At 42.7% G+C, this 19,201-nt stretch overlaps 1 pseudogene; it reads right to left on the reverse strand.

Moving 5' to 3' along the window:
* Positions 1 to 7,651: 7,651 nt before the first annotated feature.
* Positions 7,652 to 8,953, reverse strand: LOC134382720 (F-box/LRR-repeat protein 20-like; annotated as a pseudogene).
* Between the last annotated feature and the right edge of the window lie 10,248 nt (positions 8,954 to 19,201).

Raw genomic sequence — 19,201 nt, forward strand, 5'->3', positions numbered from 1 at the left:
GGATCTCGTTTTGTTGTATGTTTGCAAGATTTTTTTTATTCTTATTTATTTTTTAACAGGAGTGACAACTTCTAGCGAGTTTATTTTTTAAGGCTCCTCAGGTTTAAGTCTGGAAGGATGTTAATAATCCCATTCTGTAGGAGAGTTTGATCTTCCTGCGACTGAGCCCCAGAGCCCTCTCTTGATTGCAGAGCTGTGAAGCCACACTGAGTAGGTGGCCTGGCAGCAGGAAATGTTTTGCCCATGATCGTAAAGGGCAGTTGGTCCTGCAGAGAATGGCACATTCTTGAGCCTCGCTGGGATGGGTGTTTGCTTGAGAGCTTTCTTGTCGGTTCTCGTCACCCCGCGCCAGATTGGGTACCACTGGCCTCCATCGGAGAACCACCTTCCTATTTTTCAGCTTCACTCATACTTTAAGGTACAATATTAGAAAGCTCCTGTGACTATTTTGGTATGTGTAAATTGGGGGAAGAAAATTAAAATTGAGGTTTAAAACCCGAAGGGAGTAGAAAGAGGGAATCTTGCAATGTAATAGGTAATAGATCCCATATTCCTATTCAGAAGACATAGGTAGAAGAAAGTGAGAGCCGTCTCATCTGGCAGGGTTTTTTTATATTTCTTATTATTTGTGATAAGAAATGTCCATTAAGCAAAGGTAGCAGAGCACTCCCAGATTAGAATAATGTCGTGAGCACCGCTCATCTCGTGAAACAGAAGTGATACCAGGCTGCAGCATCCCGCTTGCTTACCATGCTTAGGGTGGCGTAATTGATGGTAAATAGTACAGCCTTAACTCAGGATGGCTCCCAAAATTACAGTGGGGTTTTTATTGTCAAGGTTTCTGAAGTTGGGCTTGGAGTGACCTCTTTCTCAGTGCCCCTCCCCAAAGGCGGGGAGGACCATTGCATGAGTGTGGAGGTGCAAAGTAGAGCTGGTGGTCATCACACAACAGAAAAGGAAGAAATACTGGTAATACAGTATTTCAGCTTTTTTCATATCTCTTCTCTAAATTCCACATGAGGAAGCCTAAAAGACACTAGCTGCCTTCCATAAAGGCTGTCTTGGTGACTGGCTAGTCAGGTGTCAAGTTGAGAAAAAGGGCACAGAACTCCCGTGGCCCTTCTAATTGTTTCCTTAAACCCAGCTGTTGCGGATTAGACATGATATGTAGGTCTCTGTTTCTGTTTTTCCTGGGTGGACAGTCTTGTGTGTATTTTGGGCACAGCGTGACTTCAACAGCGTTGTGCCTTGCCCTCATTTCATGGCTGATTCCTGTAGGCAGGGATTGGGTCTTTTCTGGGGCTTAAATTCAATGGTCCTCCAATTCTCAGACTTCTCTTTTTTCTTGGTAGGTATGTGAAAGAAGAAGCTGGAAAAACTCTTTAATAAAGTACAGCACGAGAAGAATTTTCCTAGTCTCTCCCCCAGAAGGACAAATTTACTTTGTAGACATTCAAACGTAATGTTTACAGTGAGGCTTTGAAAGTTTCATCAAATATTTATTGAGCTGCAAGTAACTGCCAGACACTGTGCTGTATGCTGTGGCAAAGGATGACCAAGACGGGTCCTGTCTTTAAGGAGTTTGTGGTCCAGTGGGGTCGTGTCATTCATGCAAACACATAATTTTATGTAATGTCATGTGCGTTAGATGAACTGCTGCACAGCATCGGGGTTTAATGCAGGAGTTGTCAGTTTCAGGAAGCCGTGGGGAATTTCACTTCCTGAAAGTGACAGTTGCTTTTCTGAAGCTCCTAGGCAATTTCAAATTGTCCAGTGACGGTGGCAAGAGAGAAGTCTGGAGGCAGGTCTCAGAGGGCCCTGTGTCTAATGACAGCCGGGAGCAGCCAGAATGCCTGTGATGTGTCAGACACTCTCACATGAATAATATTATTTAGTCCTCCCTACTAAAGTCTCTGTTACTGTTATCCCCATTTTACTGATAAGGAATCTAAGTAATCATTGTGCTCAGGGATATTTGAAAGGATAATTGTGAATCTTCCTGAATCAAATATTTAAAATAGTTTAACTGGTAAATTACTAAAAGAATTGTTTTTGTGGGTTTTTTGTTTTGTGTGTGTGTTTTCTTTTTAAAGCCAGGCATTTTTTATTGTAGTAAAATATGTATAACATAAAAGTTACCATTTTAACTATTTTTTGGCGTACAATTCAGTAGCATTAAGTTCTCAACATTCACATAGTTGTATCACCAGGACCACCATCCACTTCCAGAGCTTTTCCATCTTCCCAAACCGAATCTCTGTTTCCTATTAAACACTGACTCTGCATTTCTCTGCCCCCAGCCCCTGAAAGCCAGCATTCTACTTTCGGTCTGTCTGAATTTGACTTCTCTAGGTACTTCAAATAAGTGGAACCATACAGTGTTTGTCTTTTGTGACTGGCTTATTTCACTTCATGTAATATCCTTAAGGTTCATCCATGTTGTAGCAAGTGTCAGAGTTTCCTTCCTTTTTAAAGCTGAATAATATTTTATTATAAGTGTATACCACATTTTGTTTGTCCATACATCTGTTGATGGGCGTTTAGGTTGTTTTTACCTTTTGGCTATTGTGAATAATGCTGCCGTGGACATGGGTGTACAAATATCTGTTTGAGTCCCTGCTTTCAATTTTGGGGGGTATATACCCCGAAGTGGAATGGCTGGAGCCTATAGTGAATTACATGCTTGCTTTTCTGAGGCACTACCGTACTGTTTTCCACAGCAGCTGCACCATTTTACATTCCCACTAAGAGTGTACAAGTGTTCCAGTTTCTCCACGTCTTCACTGACGCTTGTTATTTTCTGGGGTTTTTTTCTTTCTTATGGATAATAGCCATCCTAAATGGGTGTGAGGTGAAAGCACTGTTTTTTATAAAGACAAATCTTATGAAAAGAACACAAAATTCATATGACTTGTTGAGATAAACCATGGAACTTTAAAGAAATTTCCTGCTCTCAGTAACCTGCGACCTCAGCCTGTGGCCCAGGGTGAGAGCTGGCTGTCCTGAGCCATCAGGGGGAAGCTGTTGCAGTGGGTTAGGAGCCGGACACTGTCGCCAGACTACCTGGCGCAAGTGCTGACGCTCTCACTTTCCACTGTGTGATCTGAGGACCTGACCTCAGATTCTTTCATCTGTGAAATGGGTGGGATAATGGAGGGCAGCTGTGAGTGTCGAAAATACGTGGTGCATAGTTTCTGCCTCTGTATATCTGTATAAAGTTTCTATATATTTATCTGTGTATCTGTCTGTCAAATCCATTGTTCTTATCAGGAGTCATCTGGAGGAAAAGTTTGAGCAGCACTGCCTGGGTGGGGAGCTAGTGAAGACCTTTCAGCAGGGAAGTGATGAGCCCTGTTCTTGTCAAAGGCTCAACAGTTTGAAACTGGACTTCCTCTGTCAGCAGGCTGGAGGAAGGCAATTAATGGCAGGTAGGGCTCAGAGTTGCTGAATGTGTTCAGAATCAAGGACCTGGTGGCCTCACTGTCATGAGGGAACTGGAGAAGAACAACTTGATTCCAACGATTACCTGTGCTGGAGAAGAAGGCCATGTCAGTCGCAGCTTCCTGGGCCTCAATGCTATTAGTAAGCTCTCCGCACAGACGCAGGATCATTGTGACACAGGGACGGAGAAATGTCACTGGCCTCCAGCTTAGGTGGCTAGGAACTGTACTTAGGAACAAGCCAATTTTAAGAATTCCACTTGAAAATGAATATAATCACAGTAATATCAGGAGTAAATATTTTAAAGGCGCCGTCCCCGTTTCTCTATTCAACCTCAGTATGCTTTCAGTTGTCAGGTGGACAGACAGGTAAGATTTTAATGTCATTTCATTTTTAATTTTAAAAGGTCAGTGTTTTTATTGAACTAGGTTGCCACATTTAAGGTATGGGGTGGGGGAGAATTAGAGATGAAAAGGCCATTTGGCTGGAGGTGACAGCTTCCACAGCACACCTTAATAACAGGTGTTAAATGACAGGAATCCCCCAGTCTTTGCACACTGAAGAAATCTACCTTGTGTAGCTATTTCTGTTTGGGTTCACCTCTCCCTGTCACGTCAGAGGCGTTTCTTGGGCTATTGCACCAGCTTGCCCTCTTTGGTTCTGGCTGCCTTCCAGGCTGACAGGGTCACTTCGGATCTGCATCCCAGACCTCTTGTTGACTTCAGGACTAGGCCATATCTGCAGCTACCTCCTGACCATCTCCACTTGCATGATGCAAAAACAATGTGTGTATTTTTTTTTTTTCAGGGTTCTTTCTTTTTTTCTTTTCCCCCTAGCTTTATTGAGGTATAATTGACAAATAAAAATTATATCTATGCAAGATGTACGTGTGATCTTATGGTATACATTTTGAAATGATTAGTACCACCAAGCTAATTAACATACTCATCACCTCACAGATTTAATTGTTTTTTCTTGTGGTGAGGACATTTAAGATCTACTGTCTTGGCAAACTTCAAGTATACAATACAGTATTATTAACTGTAGTCAGCATCCTGTACATTAGATCTCTTGGACTCATTCATCTCAAAACTGAAAGTTTGTACCCTTTGGTCAACATCTCCCCATGTCCCCCACCCCGTAGCCCGTGGCAACCACCATTCTATTCTCTGCTTTAGATTCCACATATAAGTAAGATCACACAGTATTTGTGTTTCTGTGTCTAGATTATTTTACTTAGCATAATGTCCTTCAGCTCCATGTTTTGCAAATGGCAGGATTTTCATTTTTATGGCTGAATAATATTCTGTTATGTATATGTACCACATTTTCTTTATCCATTCATCCACTGACGGACACTGAGGTTGATTCCACATCTTGGCTCTTGTGATAATGCTGCAGTGGAAATGGGGGTGCAGATGTCTCTTCGCGATACTAATCTTATTTCCTTTGGACGTGTACCCAGTAGAGAGATTGCTGGATCATATAGTAGTTCTGTTTTTAGTTTTTTCAGGGACCTTCATACTGTTTTCCAGAATTGCTGTACCAGTTTACATTCCCAACAACATTGTACAAACGTATGCTCTTCTCCACATCCTTGCCAACACTTGTTGTCTCCTGTCTTGTTGATAACAGCATTCTAAACAGGTGTGAGGTGATATCTCACTGTGGTTTTGATGAGCATTTCCCTGATGATTCGTGGTGTTGAGCACATTTTCATATACCTTTTGGCCATTTGTATGTCTTCTTTGGAAAAATGTCTGTTCAGGCCCTTTGCCCATTTTGTAATTGGATTATTTGCCTTAATTGCTTTGTTTTGTTTTGTTTTGTTTGGTCTTGCTGATGAGTTCTTTTGGGATATATTGGATATTAGTCCCCTAATGAATATATGGCTTGCGGTTATTTTCTCCCATTCCACTGGCTGCCTTTTCATTTGGTAGATTGTTCCCTTTGCTGTGCAGAAACTTTTCAGTTTGATATAGTCCCAATTGTTTATTTTTGCCTTTATTGTCTGTGCTTTTGGTGTCATATACCAAAAACTCATTGCCAAGACCAGTGTCAAGGAGCTTTCTCTTATGTGTTCTTCTAGGATTTTTATGGTCCTGGGCCTTATGTTTGTCTTTAATCCACTTTGAGTTGATTTTTGTGTATGGTGTAAGATAATGATCCAATTTCATTCTTTTGCATGTGAATATTCAGTTTTCCCAACACCATTTATTAAGAAACTATCCTTTCTCTATTCCTGCTGCCTTTGTCAAAGGTTAGTTGACCATGTATGCATGGGTTTATTTACGGGTTCCTTATTCTGTTCTAATGGTCTATGTCTGCTTTTATGCCAGTACTATACTGTTTTGATTATTATAGTTTCCCAATATAATTTGAAATCAGATAGTGTGATGCTTCCAGCTTTGTTTTTTTCCTCAAGATTGATTCGTCATTTGGGGTCTTTTATGGTTCCATACAAATTTTAGGATTGTTTTTTCAATATCTGTGAAAAATATCATTGGAATTTTGACAGGGATTGCATTGAATCTGTAGATCACTTTCAGTAGTATGATATTTTAGTGATATTAATTCTTCCAATTCATGAACACAGAATATCCTTCCATTTATCTGTGTCTTCTTTAGTTTCTTTCATCAATTTTTTATAGTTTTCAGTATGCAGATCTTTCGCCTCCTTGGTTAAATTATTCCTGAGTATTTTACTGTTTTTGATGCTATTGCAAATGGGGTTGTTTTCTTGATCTTTTTTTTTTTGAATAGTTCATTGTTATTATATAGAAACACAACTGATTTTTGCACATTGATTTTGTATCTTGCAACTTTACGGAATCTGTTTATTCTAACACTTTTTTGGTGAAGTCTTTAGGTTTTCTGAAAGCAGAGACAACTTAAACTCTTGCTTTCTGATTTAGATACCCTTTATTGGGCCGGCCCGTGGCTCACTCGGTAGAGTGCGGTGCTGATAGATACCCTTTATTTCTTTTTACTTACCTGTTTGCTCTGACTGGCACTTCCAGTACTATGTTGAGTAGAAGTAGTGAGAGTGGGCATCCTCATCTTGTTCTGGATCTTAGAGGAAAGAGTTTCAGCTTTGTGTCATTGAGTGCGGTGTTAGCTATGGGCCTTCCATATGTGGCCTTTATTATGTTGAGGAACATTTCTTGTATATCATATTTGTTGAGACTTTTTATCATGAAAGGATGTTGAATTTTGACAAATGCTTTTTCTGCGTCTATTGAAATGATCATATGATTTTTATCCTTCATTTTATTGATGATTTCCCTGGAGTTTTCTTCAAGTCAGTATATCTAAAACAGAACTCCTCATCTTTCTTTTTTCTTTTTTTTTTTAGAATTAAAAAAAATTATTGATAATGTCTCTTTTAAGAATGTTTGGTAACCCCATCTAATCATCCAAAATGCAAACTGTAAACACAACAGCAAAAGAGTAACGATTGAGCGTGCGTAAGCAGACTATGAACAGGTGCCAGACTGAGCAGGAGTGAGTAAGGGAGCAAAAAGAATGGCAGACTGGTGCACAAGTGTGCTACAGACAGTGACAACTTCAGTGAATAAATCGCACTTGGCCCACAGCAATTTCGATGCAAGCATTTGGGAAACTTCTGGGCCAAATACTAAAACTCAGGAGAAATGGACAAGCCTTCTTTGTGAGCATGCTTAGCATGTTGTCATGGAAACAAGGAAGCACAGAAGCTCTGTAGTCATCTCACAATAGATGGCTACCAATTCTAGGATGCAAAGAAACTTTCTTTCTGGTCCCTGGATATAGCATATATTGTTTTTGCATGCTTTCCTTGACTCTGGAGAACTGCAGTTGTTGGTCCAAAATCCCCAAAGAAACCCCTTAACAAAGAAACCACAGTAGCAGTAACACTGGGTTTGCTGGAATGCCCCCTCCCTCTACCTTGGCCTACGATTTTCTTCTGGGCATATCCAACAGGAATGGTTAAGTTTTACCTATGCACCTGATAAAGCCAGCATGAACTTCAGTCCCATGGTCATAGAGCCAAAGTGGATGGGGGTGAGGATGTGTATGCCTATGTATGTGGGGCTCTGGGGATCTGGACACTACCTTTGCTTTGTAACCCTTGCCCAGAACACTGGGGTTGCTTCCACTGGAGAGACTCCATGGTAACTCTAGAAGTGTCGTCAAATACTCAGTTCACCAAAGTTGACCATCTTCATTGTCATAGGATGATGCAGCATCTGCAGAAGCGCTGTCTGCTGCTCCCTGCTGATGGGGTGGAGTGACAGGTGCAAAGTAGGCATGGACTTTATATTGGGTAAGTGAGTCCTGAGTCTCTTGATTCCAGCCCATGTGATCTGCAGGCAGTCATAGAGTTCTATCCGTTCAAGGCTATAACAGCTCTTCAGGTGCTCCAGGGATGCATCTGTGATTAGTGGGCAGTTGTCCAGCTCAGTCACCTCCAGCTGATCATGGGCACAGGCTCCATCCCCCAGGTGATGAATTCCATTGTCTGTGATCAGCTGTCTGTGTGAGACAGACTTAATACTTGAAGTCGAGGACAGTGTATGGAAAGTTGGACTAACGTGCTGTTATCTGAACACACTCTTCAGGTCCATCTTTTCAAGCTCATGACAGTTCCTGGCCAGAGTGGTAAAGTCCACATCTGTTTATTAAGAACATCTGGCTACTTCTAATATTCTAAGCCATGGGACGTTCTGACCTAAAGCATTCAGGATGGCATCTGTGATGTTGGAGCAGCCAGAGGCACAGAGGGACTGTAATTTATGGCATCCTCTGCATATAGTAATGAGACCTTCATCTGTAATTTGTAAGCAAGTCTGCAAGTTCAAAGTCACTGGTTCAGGACAGTGTACACTTATGTACTTGGGAACTTCACCTTCTAGCTGTGTGCAGCATTTTAAAAATAAGGCCTTGAGACCCCCCACAGCCTCTTACTAGTGCTTGAATGCCATCCTTGGTTACTTGATCACACCAGGAGATGTTCCATTGCTCCAACAGTGGACATCCCTTAGTGCTTTTAGAGACATGTTTGTTATTGATGTACAGAAAGCCAAATCAAGGTGCCTGAGTTTGCAACAGAACTTGCCAAGGCTTGTACATGTAGCGTCTATAGTCTTTGTATACCCATTTAGGTTCAGTACTTCAGTGTTCCTACAGTTTTGTGCAAGTGTCCTTAATGCATCATCTCCTACTCCAAGACACCCACTAAGACTTAATTTTCATAAAAAACTCCACACCACTTTGAAATACTCTCCACTAACTGGCCCTCAATATCCCTCTGGAAATCAAACAGGTCGGTTTGCTGCCAGTTACTGCCACCCAGAGCCAGTATATTCCAGACCCTGGAGACCTGAGCGCAGCAACACAAAGTAATGACATGCAGAAAAGAGAGTATCTGTAATAGGGGTTCTTTGGGGAGTTTTTTATTGACAACAGTTTCACTGCTATTCGAGAACATCTCAAACCTGCTCTTGGTCACTCCGTTCCCATCCCTCCTCATGGGGCCAGTGGGTGCGGCCTGGCCGGGCGCTGCGGGTGCAGAGTGCAGAGCCCGGGGGTCAGGCAGGCCCGGGAGCTCTGAGACAGGGAGGAGCAGAGGAGGGGCAAGGCTGGGCAACAGAAGGGGAGAGACTGCTCAGCTCCAGCGGGGCCCCCACCACCTCCGCGGCTGCGAGGACTCCAACTCCTCGTCTTTCTTCACCACCTTCTCCCTGTGGGCCTTGCAGTTCAGTAAACTGCATCATTACCATTTGACCAACCTGAAGCCTGGAGCCAAACCTGTCTCTTCCCTCTCCCCATCCTTACACATCTCGTTGGTCACCAGGCCATGTTGCTTCTGTCTCCATCACCTGTCCCTATCCCATGGCCGCCACACAAGTCCAGCCATCACGGTCTCTCGTTGGCGGCTCTGAGCGCCCCTGACTGCCCCTCTAGTCTTGCTGCCTTCTGCTCTGCACGGGTCCCCTGCTGCTGAAACCTTGGAGTAAACACCAGATCCTTAACGTGGCATGCAAGGGCCTCGCCTCGCCTTGCCCTGCCTCCCCTCCCCCGCCCGGCTCCAGGCTGGGTCTCTATCTCAGGCTCTTGGTACTGCCCACCTTAGTGTCCCTTGCAAAGGAGGCCAGTTCAGGTATCTTACACTACTAGGACTTATTTAATTATATGTCTTTCCCCAGTTGGTGGAAGCTTCTCTCTGGTGGCTGAGACGATGTCTGCTGTTCCCTATTCTCCCGCTTGTGTGTCTACCCCAGTTCCACTCAGACAGAAGGAACCGAGGAAACATTTGCTGAATGAGTGAACAAATGATGTCTCATATGCGGTGCTTTCTTGTTAAAAGATGCAAGAAGCAAACCACAGGACCTCACTGAAGCGGAGGATGTTGTGTTCTTTTCTAATTTGCATTCACTCAAATGAGGGCAGTCCGGGTTGGTGTTGCTGGTGTCCTCAGCTGCACGTGACCCTGAACTGCTTCTGTCACCACCCCAGGGGCCCCCGAGGCAATGATGATTGCCAAACCACCAGGCTCTATTGCGTCAGGACTCTGGGTCTAGGAGCGACTATTGGGACTTACAGAGTTGATTGCCATATCATTATAGTTCTGAAATTATAATTGGAAAAGAAATGAACCAGCAGATTTTGACAGGTTTTTTTGAGTGGGGTGGTGAGGACGGGTGACACCAGGGTGGATTTTTAAATGAAATTTGAATATAGTTAAATGGGTCACATTGAAGCACATGCTGGAGCAGCCACTTTGCCAGATACTGAAAAAACAAAAGACATGCATGGTTTGGTGGCTGGGCGGGTGGAGACGCACACACACACCTTGCTTACTGATGAGCCGGTGCTCTTGCTGTACCGCCTCTGAACCGGAGCCCTGACATTGCTGCCATTTGGAGAAGTAACAGCAGACAAACGAGACAAGCTCATGTTGTGTTAGAGAGGCTGTGAATGTAACGCATGTGACCAGGAGCGTGGAGGAGTTGATGCCACAGCAGGTGCAGGTGCATGTTCCTGGGGACACTGTGCTGTGCTTCTGTGTGCTGGACTGCTTGGCTTTGCCCATCTCTGAGCACCAAGGGCTGATTCCTCAGCTGAGAAAGTAGAGGAAGGTGGCCAAGGGGTAGAAGTAACCACTTGTATCATGGAATATTCTGGGGCTGAGAAGGTGATAGCAGCTTAAGAGGACAAGTGGAGGAGAGGAAGGCCGGAGAATGCCAGAGATGCAGGCGTCTGTCACAAAATATTGCCAAGGGTCTTTCTCATGTTGGAAAGAGATGAAAGACTCAATCTTCCTCTCCTTTGTTCCCATGCTGTTACCATTCAAGCTTCCAAGCCAAAGAAAGCATGTTCACCTTTTCATAGAATTATGACTATTCATCGGCTTTAGTATATGACTAATTAACAATTTTAATGTGGCAATCCTATTAATATTATTAACATAGTTTATTTACATTATGAATTAAGTGGGATTGGGGAAATTCTATGAGAATCTTATAGGAAAATGTGTTTTAAAGTCAGAACAGTTGACTTATAAATTGACATTTAGAATACTACTTGTTCAAAATTTTGAGACATCTGATATTTATATCTCACAGGGTTGAAAAGAGTCCTAAGGTATAGATTATCCATATTGATGGAGACCAGATAGAGCTAATTTAAGAATGAAATAATGGTGTTTAGTATATATTTGGTTTCAGAGGCAATCTTTGAGGAAAGCAGTCATTCTCCCATGTCCACATTCAGATACACCGTTGCTAATTCCTGTGGCTGCACATCCTTTCCGTCTGGCCATGACCTTTGAATGAGCAGGGACCGTGGGGGCAGGAGGTGAATCCATTTGTGAATCACAGAGCAGATCAATCACCAAGCAGTGATCTGGTTATGTAGGTGCCTTTTCTGCACCCCCACGGGCTGCCTGGGAAGTGTTACCTTTGTCCAAGTCCAGATGCATATATAATAAGCTTAAATCCATTGACTTTCCAGCAGAATATTTCACCACCTCTTGATTTAGAAATTTTGATCTAGAATTCCATTTTCTACTATCAGTGACCTATAATGATTGACTTTATACTTTATCAAGGAAGGTGTCATGCTGTGAGGACAACCGATATTTCAGTGAGAACATTCTCTTTAAAATGCATTCGATTCTCCTCACAACACTGTCAAATACTCTGAAAGAAAGTTTAGGATCCCACTGAGAAGACTGAGGTCAAGGATGTGTGTGACTAGCCCAGGACACATAACAAAGCTAGCCAGAGGCAAAGAACACAAATCCCGGAATTCTCAGCCTCAGCCAATGCCCTTCCTCCTTCACCAAAAACCGCCTTCACCTGTCACTTGGTCTTACTGAGGGGGACGCTCCCCTGGTCTTGTCTGGTCACCACTGGGTGCTGTCTCAGCAGCAAACCCATTTCCTTTCTTAAGTGGTGGGGGACTGTCACTTTCGATCCACTGTTGCCTGGTAAAGGGTCATCCTTGTCTCATCTTGCATGCTCTGCTTTCCTTTTTTAAGTTCAGCATATTTAAGTCTTTATGTTTTTGGCATCTAAACTAAGCTGGATTTGAACTTCTCATAGAAGACGAAATATACGCGTAGTCCTTGTGTTCATTTCAGGCCCTGCCCAGCATCTGACATACTTAAAACATGATTAAGCTGTGTGTCACAGGAGCTGTGTCCATGTGATGTGTTGCCTGCATGTTCCTGAATTCCACGTGTTCGTTATGGGTGAACACAGTGTCCCTGACGATGGGCTGGCAAGAAGAGCCGCCACCTCTAAAAAAGTGGCTGCAGATCTGCTCCTGCCAGACAGGGCCACGCGTCCTGCAGGTGGCGGTGTGAGCATGGGGAGTTCTGCTCAGGAGCAGTCCCCGGGCACCACCAGCTGCTCACTGTTGGCGTCATCCCTCATTGTTGTTGTGGCTGTGCCAAGAGGCATGAAGGACTTGCAGGGAAACTACATTCAAAGGGCAGTTCAGATAGAAGACATTTTAAATTAGACAGTAGAAGGCATTTCAGCAATTGCTTTAATGTGTAAAACTAATTTGAGAATATGAGATGCCTGATTGAACAGAGCTGGGGAAAGGGCCTTTTCTGAACCTCTGTCCTTAGTGATGGCAGAATGGGCTGCGGTGAAATCCCCTAGATTAAGACCTGATCAGCTCCTGGGTGGAAACTGAATTGAAAGTTGATCTCGTTTCCTCAGAATGCTGTATTACAAACCAGGTCTCTGCCTAAAAACACATTTTATGCAAAAAGCAAAAAACAAAACTGGAGCACTGAAATTAATGCAGGGAAAATGCAACTCAAATATACACCCGTATAAATAGTTGTTAAGTATGTCTAATTAAATGCTGTACTGTTCCTCTCAGGGGTTTTCTGTGTCTACCCACTGTTGGAGTATCTTAGCCTGTGAACGCCGTGGTGCAAGGCCCCAGCTTCAGGCCAATCTGCCTCCAGCAAGCTGAGACATTGTTTTTGCTCCAGTGACCTTCAAAGTGCCTTCAAGATTAGGGCCATCCATCTGTAAAACTTTCATTGCTCTGAATGGTAGAAGCGGGGGAGGCGCAGTCTCCTGGTGACATCAGTTTTGGCACTGGTTGCAGGCATTAGGTAGTCCTAACTGTGAACTTTGGTGGTTACTGCTGCAGTCTTACAATGAGAAGGTGGTGGATGGGGGATGAGCCGTCAGAAATCAAAACCAAGTCATCTTCAGAGCTGCAGTTGGCAGTGGCTCTACTGAGCTCTGCCAAGGCTCTGTAAGCCACTAGATTGTTGTGAGAGTGGGGGAATAGGGGGCTCAGAGGCTGTGACTGTGCTGAGTGGGGGATAGTAGCAGGGAAGACGGTGTGGGGAACGGCATCATCTGGTGCACTGACCCCCACCTTCCTCCCCTTGCATCTCTGGCTACAGCTGCCTGACCGCCAACTTCAGAGACAGAGGGAAGAGTCTCCTCTTTAGTCTAAGGCCACCTTTGCAAATCCTCATTTCCTCCACCCATTCACTCCACAGGATTGACAATGCAAACATCCATTCCCATTGGGGAAACACCAGTCTCACCCGCAGGAATGTGGTTTAGCCCAGTAACCCAGATAAGGCAAGCCAAGACAACCACATGCTTGTATGGAACTGACACCTTTTCCAAAGGTTTGGTTTTTCAGTCTTATCCACAGTTACCCAGTTACATTTTTACATATACTCTCAACTTACAAATAATTAACTTAAATGATGGAATATTTCAATGAAGCCAGAGCTGCTGGCTGCTTTGAAGCATCCTCTCCCATCCTTGCACAGATGAGACCCTGCGGATCCCACCCAGATCCATAGGCAAGGGGCATTCTTCCCTTTACTGAGGTGTGTGTATTGGGGCTGGGAAGGAGAGGGAAGGTGTCTAGTGTTAGGACCGGGGAGTAGGGAAAATAACTTCATCCCTGGAGTTAGAGCCCACGGTTGAACCTTGGAGGCATTCACCTGTAGAAGTGTTATAAATGAGGTTAAATGCAATGATAGCTGTACTATAAGTCAAATATAATTTGATGGACTGACCTAAAATATTTAGACTCTTTCTGTAAGGAAACAGATTGCCCATATAAGTGACCTTTTAGAATACAACCTGTTCATAGTATGTAGGGTGCTGGGATTTTCAGCTTCTGGTCAGCAGACTGCTGATTTCAGCAATGTTCCGGGGAAGATGCTGGAATGAAGGGAGGGACCTAAGAGGGGAAAACATGGGCTTGTCACGCATGTGAGAAAGACTTGTTATCATGGGGGCTCTCTTTCTGTTAATCCCCAAACTGTCTTTACTAAAACGAAATTCTATATGATGCAATAAAGTAACACATTTACTGTGCTCAAATGTTTTGAGTTTTAGTAATTTACTTGCATGTAATTTTTTTGCACAGCCATCTTGACTTAATGATAGAAATTTAGTAATTTAAGTACTCAGATTACACAAAATATATATCTAAGTTAGGTTAATATGATAATATTTGGTGTGAAATGGAGAATCTTATTCTTAACCCAAGTATGAATGCATTTAACTTTAATTTCCTGGATATGGAGACTCATAAAGTGGTCATTATTTTACCAGCTTAATTTATATGGCCCTTTTTTTTTTTTTACATTTTACAAAGTTAAAATAGTTTTTTTGAGCTAAGAGTAGGAGAAATATTAAGATATGGCTTGCACTCACAACACTAAGAAGTATTTCTTTTTTTCTGGCAGCTGGACAGTACAGAGAAGAACTATTTAAAGATATTTTACAGAAAAAATATTTTGTATTTTAAAGAAAAAATATAATTTTATGGAAGAAATATCATTTTTCTAATAATCACAGGCACTTTAGTATCCTATTTGAACATTTTTTGTTCAGATCTTGCTGATTAAAACTGACATATCAAAGTGTATCTTATCTACATTTGAATATTCATTTTAAAAACCATATTTTAATTGTTATGAAACTTTTATTTGTAAAATTCTTAATTGTCATAGTAACTCATGCATTTTGTGTAATCTGAGCATTCAGATTACTAAATCTTGGTAGATAAATTGGTTACCTATTAAAATGAAATATTTACATTGGTAGTTAAAAAGTGACCACTTGTGTATAAACTATTAACATGTCACTATTTACTTTCTTACGATATTAAAATTTCTTTTTAACTGAATATATAAAAAGTCATTTATAAAATTATATACTATTGCAATAATAGAACATAAGTTGAACTTTCTATCACAAGAAACAGTAGCTCTAACAATATTACGGTGTTTTAAAATTGTTTATCAGTACCATCAAACAATTCATAGAAAATTCTGTTTTATGATTTAAAATTGTAAATTTCAAGTTTCAAAGAAATCACTTTGATAATTGATGGCACTTTCATGGTTTGCGGAGCTTTCTGTATTTATTACATTCTCTCTGGCCACAGTTGCTGCTAAACGTCCTATGTAAGCACAGGACAGCTCCCACAACAAAGAATGATCTGGCCCCAGATGTTAGGTGGACAGAGTCATCCTCATGCATTCGCTCAGTCATCCACTGATAGCTATATTATAAGTTAAATTCCATTAGTCGTTCATTCATCCACTGATAGCTATATTATGAGTTAAATTCAATTAGTCGGTCAGTCATCCACTGATAGCTATATTATGAGTTAAATTCAATTAGTCGGTCAGTCATCCACTGATAGCTATATTATGAGTTAAATTCAATTAGTCGGTCAGTCATCCACTGACTGACTTTTCAAACTCTTCCTGGAGGTTACTGGAGAAATCAGATTAAGGAAAGGAGAATGAAGGAGCAGGGTGGTAAGTGCTAGAACAAAGCTGTGCACAAGGGACTGGGAGCCCCCAAAAGAGCATCTGAATTGGACAGAAAGGAAAGAATTCCTTTAGGGAAAAGTTAATTTGCATTAATAAAGGTAATGTTAGGCAAAGAACATATCTGTAGGTCAGGAAAAGAGAAGTGTCTCTAGGTATTTCACACAAAGAGAATCTATTACAGCGGTTATTTTCACACAGCTAGGAACAAAAGAGAAGGCAGTGAAGCAACTCGGAGACAAGCAGCAGCAGGAAGGTGATACCAACCCCCAGGCTGGAGGACAAAGAGAAGAGGGTGCTGCTTGAGCCAGAAACCGGTGCCACCTGGCAGGAGCTGGGACCTAGGAGGGTGGAGTTACCCAGCAGGAACTGGAGCCAAAGCAGCTGCTGGAAATGCCCCCCACCCCTCCAGCAGCCCGCACAGGGAGAGTGGGGGAGAAATACTCTGACATCTCCCACCCTCCCATCATCTCCCGCCACTGCTTCCTACTAGCTAGGCCTGGCCAGAAGCCATTTGTCAGGGGAGCCTGGGGAGTGTGGTACCCTGCAATTCAGAGCAACAGTGGCTGGAGAAAGAGTCTGAGAGCAAAGAAATACGTAAAGGCACCGCAATGTGAATAATCCAGCATGGCTGAGTGAAAGGTGTCCTGTGCTAACCTGAGGAGATTCCACATCTTCTCGAGGTCCAAAGGCAGCCAGTGACACTGACTTAAGTGACACAGCTCCATCTGCAGTTAGGGAAGGACACTGGCAGCAGAGTGAAGGTGGGTTGGAGGTGAGCCAGACCGGAAGACAGGAGACCAGTCAGGAGGCTAAGGCAGTTGTCCAGGTTAAGGTTCTACAGATTGGAGTTAGGGCAGTGGCCACCCACATCGAGCAAGGATTGGTGAGGGATGCAGGAGAATCTCTTAGACTTGGTAACCCATGAGATCTGCAGGGGAAGGAGGTGGTCTAGATCTCCAGGTTGTGGCCAGTATGTGGCAGTGCTGGGGTGGAAACCGGTCTCTCTGATTCCCACCCCATTGTGCTCTCACTGTAGCAGTAGCAATGGCCCCTCATTGGGCCCTTGTCCTAATCTTTACAGTCAGGGTTTAGCTGTTCCCTACGGCAATATTCTATAGTGCTGTGATTCAGGGATCTATACTTTCACTCCGTCAGCATTTGAGATTCCAGTATGTTTTCTTCTAGTGTCACATTTTCTATAATTTACATGAGTGTATTACAAAAAACCTTCTTGCTTGTGTTTGAATATTTAGTCTGGTATATATTCCTGAATTTCAAATTCAAATTCAAAAGTTGTTTTTAAAGAATTCTCATTTTGACTGAGAAGACATGTTCTTTTCTAAAGTTCATACACCCCAGAATCCAGCTTGTAGACAATGGATTTCACAAGATTGCCATCTAAAATTCTTACTTGTAGTTCTGTTCATAAATATCTCTGGCAGAGCTCCCATGATTTATAAGACTTCCTTATAAAAACCTTATACAAAACCACTAATTGAGTTGCAACCCTTGTTAGTTAATAGAGGTCAAAGTATTAGCTCTAAATAATGCAATTTGGTATGTTACTCAGAAATTCCAGGAAAAGCCTTTTTCTGTGATTTTCAGTTTCATTCTAAGCAGCACACAACAACCATGTTGTTCGGCTCATGAACAAAATAGTAAGTCACTAGTCTTAAAGAGCGTGTTGCCTCAATTAGAAATTCAGATTTTCTGCATGTATTGTATAGAATCTGAATCCTAAAACTTAATAAGTCTTAAGTAAACAGTGTCTACTTAATGTTATAAAAATTTAAACACCTTCGTTCTAGAAAAATGTAGTGGTATGTAACAATGACTTGTTGTCTTGGTGCAGACATGGATGAGCAGGGCCACTGATGTAGTTTCACATCGAGACAAACTTAAATCACCTAAGTGTGCAAAACACATGATTCTAGCCCTCCGAGCTCACAGTCTTGTTCTGAAGGCAGCCATATAAAACTGTCATTATAATATGTTTTGGTAAAACAATCTGGTGAGATGCCTGAAGCCCTGTGGAAACACAGAATAAGGGGTCTCATTCATTTTGGGGGGTTCAGGAAGGAATTTCTGGAGACGGTGTCACCTGCAATTGGTCTCAAGGAACAATTAGGTGTTAGACGGGGGGTAGGTAGGCTTTTCTAAACCTGTTTCCACCTTAATTTGAGTCATCCCTCTGACTATACTAGGGCACTTCAGAAAGTTTGTGGAGAAATGAAATTAAAAGATAATACAAATCCTTCCATGAACTTCTTGAAGTATTCTCATATCATACCCTCATATCTACCTACTATTGGGTGATTAGTCATCCCGGTTTCCTAAGAACTTTCCCAGCTTTAGCTCTGGAAGTCCCACATCCTGGGAAACCCCTCATCTCTAGGATCAACCTGGATAGCTAGTCACCCCAATAGACTGCCTCCCAATCATACTTTATGTCCCTGACCGTGTTCCTTTGCTCCTGCCAGTTTGTCATTTAGAGTGGGCTCTCACCTTACCACTGCCTTGAATTCATCACGGGGCCTGCACAGATACCTGCACCTAATAGAGGCTCATGGCTTGATTAGTTGCTGGATATATACGTAAATGTTGGCACCTCTTATTTTGTAGATGGCACTGAAGCCCAGATTACTGAAATGACTTACTCAAGATTCATGTGACATCACTCAGATGAGGACCTAGGCCTAGTCCCATCTGCTCCCTAGAACATTCTCAAACACCTACATTAAATCGTGTGCTTCCCTGCACCCCTTTGGCCCTTAGGGTCAGCTTAACAGTTTCTTCCTTGGTTATAAAAGGTCTCCTAGTGCCCTCTAGTTGTGGTGTCAGTAAGCTGTCTAGCCAAATGACAAGGCAGGGATCATGTCTTCTCTTCTGTATCCAGTGCCTGTCTTAATAAGACCATTATTACTACTTAATATGCAGCCCATCAATGCCTGTGAACTGGACTTGACTGTTGGATTAAACTATCTCGTTCATTTCAAGATTCTGAGGTGCTGAAACAACCACGGTCCCCTGTCCCTTCCAGAGTAGGTGAGTGGAGACAGGTGATACAAATGTTTGACTTGTTTTGTAACTAGTTACAGATTTCACATGTAGTCTCAGTGCGGAGATGATTCAGGACTTTGCTTATGTGGCTCATTGAAATGCAACCCACAGTTCCTCAGGTCCCCTAATTTCTCTTCTAGAACATTAAACTGCAGAGGGCATGCAGTAGCCCATCAGTCTTCTGACAAATGGAATTGGCTGAAAGGCCCCAGGGGTCTAAGTCACTGTAGTCTCCCTGGTCCCAGATGGAATCAACCCTTCAACCCTTTAACTACGGCTCTGCCTAGAAATCCGACCTCACTGGGCGTGATGTAGGGGCAAATCAAAAACGAACCCAGCAAGAAGGTGGGGAGTAGAAGCAGACGACAC

The sequence above is a fragment of the Cynocephalus volans genome, chromosome 7, assembly GCF_027409185.1.
Source record: "Cynocephalus volans isolate mCynVol1 chromosome 7, mCynVol1.pri, whole genome shotgun sequence".
In the NCBI taxonomy this organism is placed as follows: domain Eukaryota; kingdom Metazoa; phylum Chordata; class Mammalia; order Dermoptera; family Cynocephalidae; genus Cynocephalus; species Cynocephalus volans.